Raw genomic sequence first — 7,698 nt, 5'->3', positions numbered from 1 at the left:
TTATTTGAAAACTATGTATTAGTTATGCAAAATAAAGCAAATTTGTTGAGCTTGATACGATTGCAGAGATCGCACTCTGAATAGCACGTATGAACACAACATTCAAGCGATTTACAGCTATGCTTTAGAATTGTTGTAAAATAAATACTTAAACACTCTTGCGACTAAGTAAATATCTAGACCTACTTACGAGATACTTAAAAACTTTAAATTCCTATATCAAAACATGACAACAGCGAACAATTATGGTAAAAACTTCAAGTTTCTGTATATCCCTTTTTTTTTACCTAACAAACACTAAAAAATCATCTTCCAATGCCATAACTTATATAACTGATTGATATCCATGCCGGTTATTAACTTATTTTAGTTCATACTTGGCTAACAACAATTTCTGTTTAGATCTTTTGAATAATCTAAGAAAATAATGTACAAAAAGAGGGACGAAAGACACCAAAGGGACAGTCAAACTCGTAAATCTAAAACAAACTGACAACGCCATGGCTAAAAATGAAAAAGACAAACAGAAAAACAATAGTACACATGACACAACATAGAAAACTAAAGAATAAACAACACGAACCCCACCAAAAACTAGGGGTGATCTCAGGTGCTCCGGAAGGGTAAGCAGATCCTGCTCCACATGCGGCACCCGTCGTGTTGCTTATGTGATTACAAATCCGGTAAATAGTCTAATTCGGTAGGTCAAATTCATGAAAGGGAAGGGGATTGTAGTTACGACGTAAGGAACATATCCGATATCATTTGTGAAACGGTTATTCCATAACGGTTAACCAACTCGTGATGGCGTCCGTAAAATTTACGAAGGGATGATTTCAACTTCACTATTTGGAACTCTTGGTTTAATAGCTTCCTTGTGAGCAGTAACCCTCTATCAAGAAAATCATGATAGGAAATGCAAGCACGGGAATATCGTATCAATTGGGAGATATATACCCCGTATGCAGGTGCTGCTGGAATGTTGCTACTTAGAAATGGAAAGTTCACAATTGGAAAGCTGAAATCATCTCTTTTGTCGTAAAGTTTTGTCTTCAACCGACCCTCATTGTCAATTTCTAGATGTAAGTCAAGATATGAAGCCGACTTAACTGTATCTGTACAAATTAACTTGCAAGAGCACTAGCTAAAACCTACTAAAGATACATTAACAATTTATGTTTTTATCTATTTGTATGTCTTCTCTTAGTTAACATTTCATTAGTCACATACAAATTAATTCAAGTTCAAATTATTATGATTGACAGTTATAAAGTTCATGAAGGCAATAAGAAGTGATTTTAAAAAAAATGTATAAATAATACCCACTAACGCTCATATAGGTGCAACTGGATACGAACAAAGTGTAAACACATTCAACATTCACCTAAATGTTTGCTGAAATAAAACACAAAGTTTGATTTTAGACCCTTCTAGACAATAATGTGGACTAATATGAAATGGCACTCAACATTAATAATATACAAACAAACGGCTGGTAATAATGAAAATTTACCGGCATAAATTCGAACTTCTGGTAATGTAGTATCGATAATCACATAACAAACATTTACTTTCTTCATGTAAGTTGAAACAATGTTTTGCTGCCAATGCATGAAGACTACCTATCTTAATTATAAAGTATCTATACTTAAATGTTTATTCAGAACAATTTTTATTACTGATTGCAATTCATCGATTATTTAAAACATGTACATCGGATTGTTGTCTCTTTGACACATTCCCCATTTCCATTCTCAATTTTACATCTCTTTACATGTGTACTTATATAATATCATGTCTGTTAAAAGGCTAATACAAATCGGTAAATTCTTGTTAAACTCCAAATAGTTTAGAGGATGCAATGAAGAGAATCAACTGGATAAAAATACATACGTCATCTAAAAGCAAGTAATTTGACAAGCTATGAAGAAATCTGATAAACAAAGAAACAATTTCAACATTAAAACTGATATGTAGCCAACTGGATATACATTTAAAAAATTTCAAGTCATTCCAAATTGTATTGTATTACCCATCCCATTACAGTTTATTATCTGACTGCAGACCAGTACTTTTAAAATTATGTAAACACTCTTACGACTGAGTAAATCTCTCGAACTACTTACGAGACACTTAAAAACTTCAAAATTCCGATATCAAAACAAGAGAACAGAGAACCATTCTAGTTAAATCAACAAGTTTCTGTATATCCCTGATTTTTGTCTAAATAAACACTCAAAAAATCATATTCCAATGCCATAAGTACTATAACTGATTGGTTGACTATACCGGTCATTAACTTATTTGTAGTTCATACTTGGCTAAAAAAAATTACTGTTTGAATTCTTTTGAAAAATTTAAGAAAAGTTGTACAAATTAACTTGCAAGAGCACTAGCTAATACCTACTAAACATCAATTGACAATTTATGTTTTAACCTATTTGCATGTCTTCAATTGCTAAACATTTTATTAGTTACATGCAAATAAAATCAAAGTATTATGATTGGCACTTTCAAAGATCATGAAAATATAAACCTAGAGAAAAAGTGATTAACAGTATACTAAATATGGCCATTTGCTTTTTATCCGATATTTAAGTCTTCAATATCTTCAACAAAATTATTCAATTAAGTAGTTATTTAAAAATAATGTATAAATGATACACACTAAAGCTTTTAATTGGGTGCAACTGAATACGACTGCAATTGTCTAACTTGAATTTTTGAGACACGTAAAACAACGTTCAAGCGATATACAGCTGCTTTAGAATTGAGATAAAATATTTGACTAAACATAATTTTATGACACAGAATGCATATGGAATTTAAAAATTGTGAAATTGGACATTTACCTATAATGATCAAATTAACTAAATTCAAATACACTCAACAATAACCCAAATGGTTGTTGAAATGAAACAAAGTTCAATTTTAGATCCTTCTAGACAATAATGTGGACTTATATGAAATGGCACTCAACATTAAGAATATACAAACAAACAGCTGGTAATAATGAAAATTAAACGGCATAAATTCGAACTTCTGGTAATGCATTATTGATAATCACATAAAAAAACATTTACTTTCTTCAGGTCTGTTGAAACAATGGTTTGCTGCCAATACACGAATACTACCTATCTTAATTATAAATCATCTATACTTAAATGTTATTCAGAACAAGTCTTATTACTGATTGCATTCATCGATTATTTAAAACATGTCGCTTCAAATGCACAAAAATTCCAGTTTATTTTTGTTACCTTATATGGTAACTGACTGAAAAATAAAAGGTCTTTGTTTAAAAAAAGAGAATCGCACATTCATATCAACATGTAAAGAATAAAAGCCTCCCCTATAGAATGAAAAGAATCAACTGGATAAAAATACATACGTCATCTTATAGAGAGTAATTTGACAAGCTATGAAGAAATCTGATAAACAAAGAAACAATTTTAACATTATAACTGATGTGTAGCCAACTGGATATCATTTTTTTTAAATGTCAAGTCATTCTAAATTGTATTGTATTGTATTACCCTTCCCATTACAGTTTATTATCTGACTGCAGACCAGTACTTGTAAAATTACTTAAACAGACTTACAGAAGTAAGTCTCTCGAACTACTCACGAGATACCAAAAACTTCAAAATTCCGATATCAAAACATGAGAACAGCGAACAATTATAGTATAATCAACAAGTTTGTGTATATCCCTGATTTTTGTCTAAAAAACACTCAAAAAATCATATTCCAATGCCATAAGTACTATAACAGATTGGTTGACTATACCGGTCATTAACTTATTTGTAGTTCATACTTGGCTAAAAACAATTACTGTTTGAATTTCTTTTGAAAAATTTAAGAAAACTTGTACAAATTAACTTCCAAGAACACTAGCTAACACCTACGAAAGATAAATTGACAATTTATGTTTTTACCTACGTGCATGTCTTCAATTGCTTAACATTTTATTAGTTACATACAAATCAAATAAAAGTATAATGATTGGCACATTCAAAGATCATGAAACATAAACTTATAGAAAAAGTGTTTAACAGAATACGAAATATGGTCATTTGATTTTCAACCAATATTTAAGTCTTCAAAATCTACAACAAAATTATTCAATTAAGGTGGTATGGGTGTCTTTCGCCATCATGGATTGTAAAAAAAACAGAGAATCTAAGGTTCAGATTTTCAATCAAATTAGCAAATTCGATGCAGGATTGCAGATAACTTATATGAATTTGCATTTAAAAGAACAAATTTATAAAATTATAACTTATAAATATTAATATCTGTACAAGTGTTGGTTAGTTCTGCTTGAATTTTAATATTTTCCAATTAGCATTTAAAGGGGAGGTTATTCTGAAAAAAGTGCATTTTCTGAAGGAAACTATATTAAATTTTGCTATTTTATATTTTAGCTGGAAAAAACCTACGGTGACCCTATCTTTTCATTTAATATTCTCAAAGAATTTTAGAAAAAAATATCTTCTCGTATTTTATTTTACAATTCTATTATTTAGTTAAGCTTCTAATCACTTAATGGTGCTTTTTCCTGTATGATCCATACAAAATATGTCATTTTGTCACGACCTGTAGCTTGAGAAAATGCGCGGTGCCCAATCAGTTTTATGATCTTTTTGAACATATATCAGTACATACTACGTTTTGGCAAAGTATGAACAAATTCTATCATTTTTAATTTAGACTTTCATACCACCTTAAGTAGTGATTAAAAATAATGTTTAAATAATAGACACTAAAACGCTCATATGGGTGCAGCTGGATACGACCGCAGAGGTCAAACTCTGAATATTTGAGGCACGTAACCCAATTTTCAAGCGAGATACAGCTATGCTTTGTAATTGTGATATTTGTTTGACACATAATAGTTTTATAACACAGCATGCATATGGAATTTTAAAAATTTTGAAATAAGACATGTACCTATAATGATCAAGTTAACAAGTTAAAATACATTCAACAATATCCCAAATGGTTGTTGAGATGAAACAAAGTTTACTTTTGGACCCTTCTAAACTTTTAAGTTGACTAATATGAAATGACACTCAAAATTAAGAGTCTTCAAACAAACAGCTGGTAAGAATGAAAATTTACTGGCATAAATTCGAACTTCTGGTAATGTAGTATCGATAATCACATAACAAACATTTACTTTCTTCAGGTCTGTTGAAACAATGGTTTGCTATCAATGCATGAAGACTACTTATCTTAATTATAAAGCATCTATACTTAAATGTATATTCAGAACAATTCTTATTACTGATTTCATTCATCGATTATTTAAAACATGTCGCTTTAAATACATAAAAATTCCAGTTCATTTGTGTGACTTTATATGGTAACTGACTGCAAAATAAAACGTCTTTGTTTAAGAAAAGAGAATCGCACATTCATATCAATATGTAAAGAATAAAACCCTCCCCTATGCAATGAAGAGAATCACCTGGATAAAAATACATACGTCATCTAAAAGCAAGTAATTTGACAAGATGTGATAAAATCTGATAAACAAAGAGACAATTTTGACATTAAACTGAAGTGTAGCCAACTGGATATAAATTTTAAAAAATGTCAAGTCATTCCAAATTGTATTGTATTGTATTACCCTTCCCATTACAGTTTATTATATGACTAGACCAGCACTTATAAAATTACTTAAACACACTTGCGACTGAGTAAATCTATCGAACTACTCACGAGATTCTCAAAAACTTCAAAATTCCGATATCAAAAAATGAGAACAGCGAATAATTATAGTATAATCTACAAGTTTCTGTATATCCCTGATTTTTGTCTAAAAACACCAAAAAAAATCATATTTCAATGTCATCAGTACTATAATAGATTGATTGACCATACCGGTCATTAACTTATTTGTAGTTCATACTTGGCTAAAAACAATTACTGTTTGAATAACTTTTTAAAAATTTAAGAAACAGTTGTACAAATTAACTTACAAGAGCACTAGGTAATACCTACTAAACATCAATTGACAATTTATGTTTTACATATTTGCATGTCTTCTATTGCTTAACATTATATTAGTTACTTACAAAGTAAATCAAAGTACGTAAAACAATGTTCATGAGAGATACAGCTATGCTTTAGAATTGAGATAAAATATTTGACACAACATAATTCTATGACACAGTATGCATATGGAATTTAACAATTGTGAAATTGGACATTTACCTTTATTGATCAAATTAACAAAGTTAAAATACATTCAACAATAACCCAAATGTTTGTTGACATGAAACAAAGTTTAATTTTAGACCCTTTTAGACAATAATGTGGTCTAATGTGAAATGGCACTCAACAATAAGAATCTACAAACAAACGGCTGGTAATAATGAAAATTTACTGGCATAAATTCGAACTTCTGGTAATGTAGTATCGATAATCACATAACAAACATTTACTTTCTTCAGGTCTGTTGAAACAATGGTTTGCTGCCAATACACGAAGACTACATATCTTAATTATAGAGCATCTATACTTAAACATATATTCAGAACAATTCTTATTACTGATTGCATTCATCGATTATTTAAAACATGTATATCTCTATACATGTGTACTTATAGAATTTCATGTCTGTAATTAGGCTTATTCAAATCGGTAAAGTCTTGGTAAACTGCAACTAGTTTAGTAGACACACCCAAGCGTTTATTTATTAAGATAAATGGTATATCATTGTACATGTTGTATAGATTTAAGAGTTACCTGTTTTGCTCTTTTCCAAGTTGTTCTATTAATCATGAAATTTTCGCTGTAAATATACAAAAAAAACACAGTATATTTGTGTGACCTTATATGGTAACTGACTGCAAACTAAACGTCTTTGTTTTAAAAAAAGAGAATCGCACATTCATATAAATATGTAAGGAATAAAACCTTCCCCTATGCAATGAAGAGAATCAACTGGATAAAAATACACACGTCATCTAAAAGCAAGTAATTTGACAAGCTATGAAAAAATCTGATAAACAAAGAGCCAATTTTAACATTAAAAATGATGTGTAGCCAACTGTACAAAATTAAAGAAAATGTCAAGTCATTCCAAATTGTATTGTATTTCCCTTCCCATTACAGTTTATTATCTAACTGCAGACCAGTACTTGTAAAATTACTTAAACACACTTGCCACTGAGTATATCTCTAGAGCGACTTACGAGAAACTTCAAAATTCCGATATCAAAACATGAGAACAGCGAACATTTATAGTATAATCTACAAGTTTGTGTATATCCCTGATTTTTGTCTAAAAAAACACTCAAAAAATCATATTCCAATGCCATAAGTAAAATAAAAAAACATTTACTTTCTTCAGGTCTGTTGAAACAATGGTTTGCTGCCAATACACGAATACTACCTATCTTAATTATAAATCATCTATACTTAAATGTTATTCAGAACAAGTCTTATTACTGATTGCATTCATCGATTATTTTAAACATGTCGCTTTAAATGCACAAAAATTCCAGTTTATTTTTGTTACCTTATATGGTAACTGACTGAAAAATAAAAGGTCTTTGTTTAAAAAAAGAGAATCGCACATTCATATCAACATGTAAAGAATAAAAGCCTCCCCTATACAATGAAAAGAATCAACTGGATAAAAATACATACGTCATCTTACAGAGAGTAATTTGACAAGCTATGAAG

The sequence above is a fragment of the Mytilus trossulus genome, unplaced genomic scaffold (assembly GCF_036588685.1).
Source record: "Mytilus trossulus isolate FHL-02 unplaced genomic scaffold, PNRI_Mtr1.1.1.hap1 h1tg000164l___fragment_2___debris__unscaffolded, whole genome shotgun sequence".
NCBI classification, from domain to species: Eukaryota; Metazoa; Mollusca; class Bivalvia; order Mytilida; family Mytilidae; genus Mytilus; species Mytilus trossulus.
The sequence above is the reverse complement of the archived record's forward strand: the minus strand, read 5'-3'. Positions refer to the sequence as shown.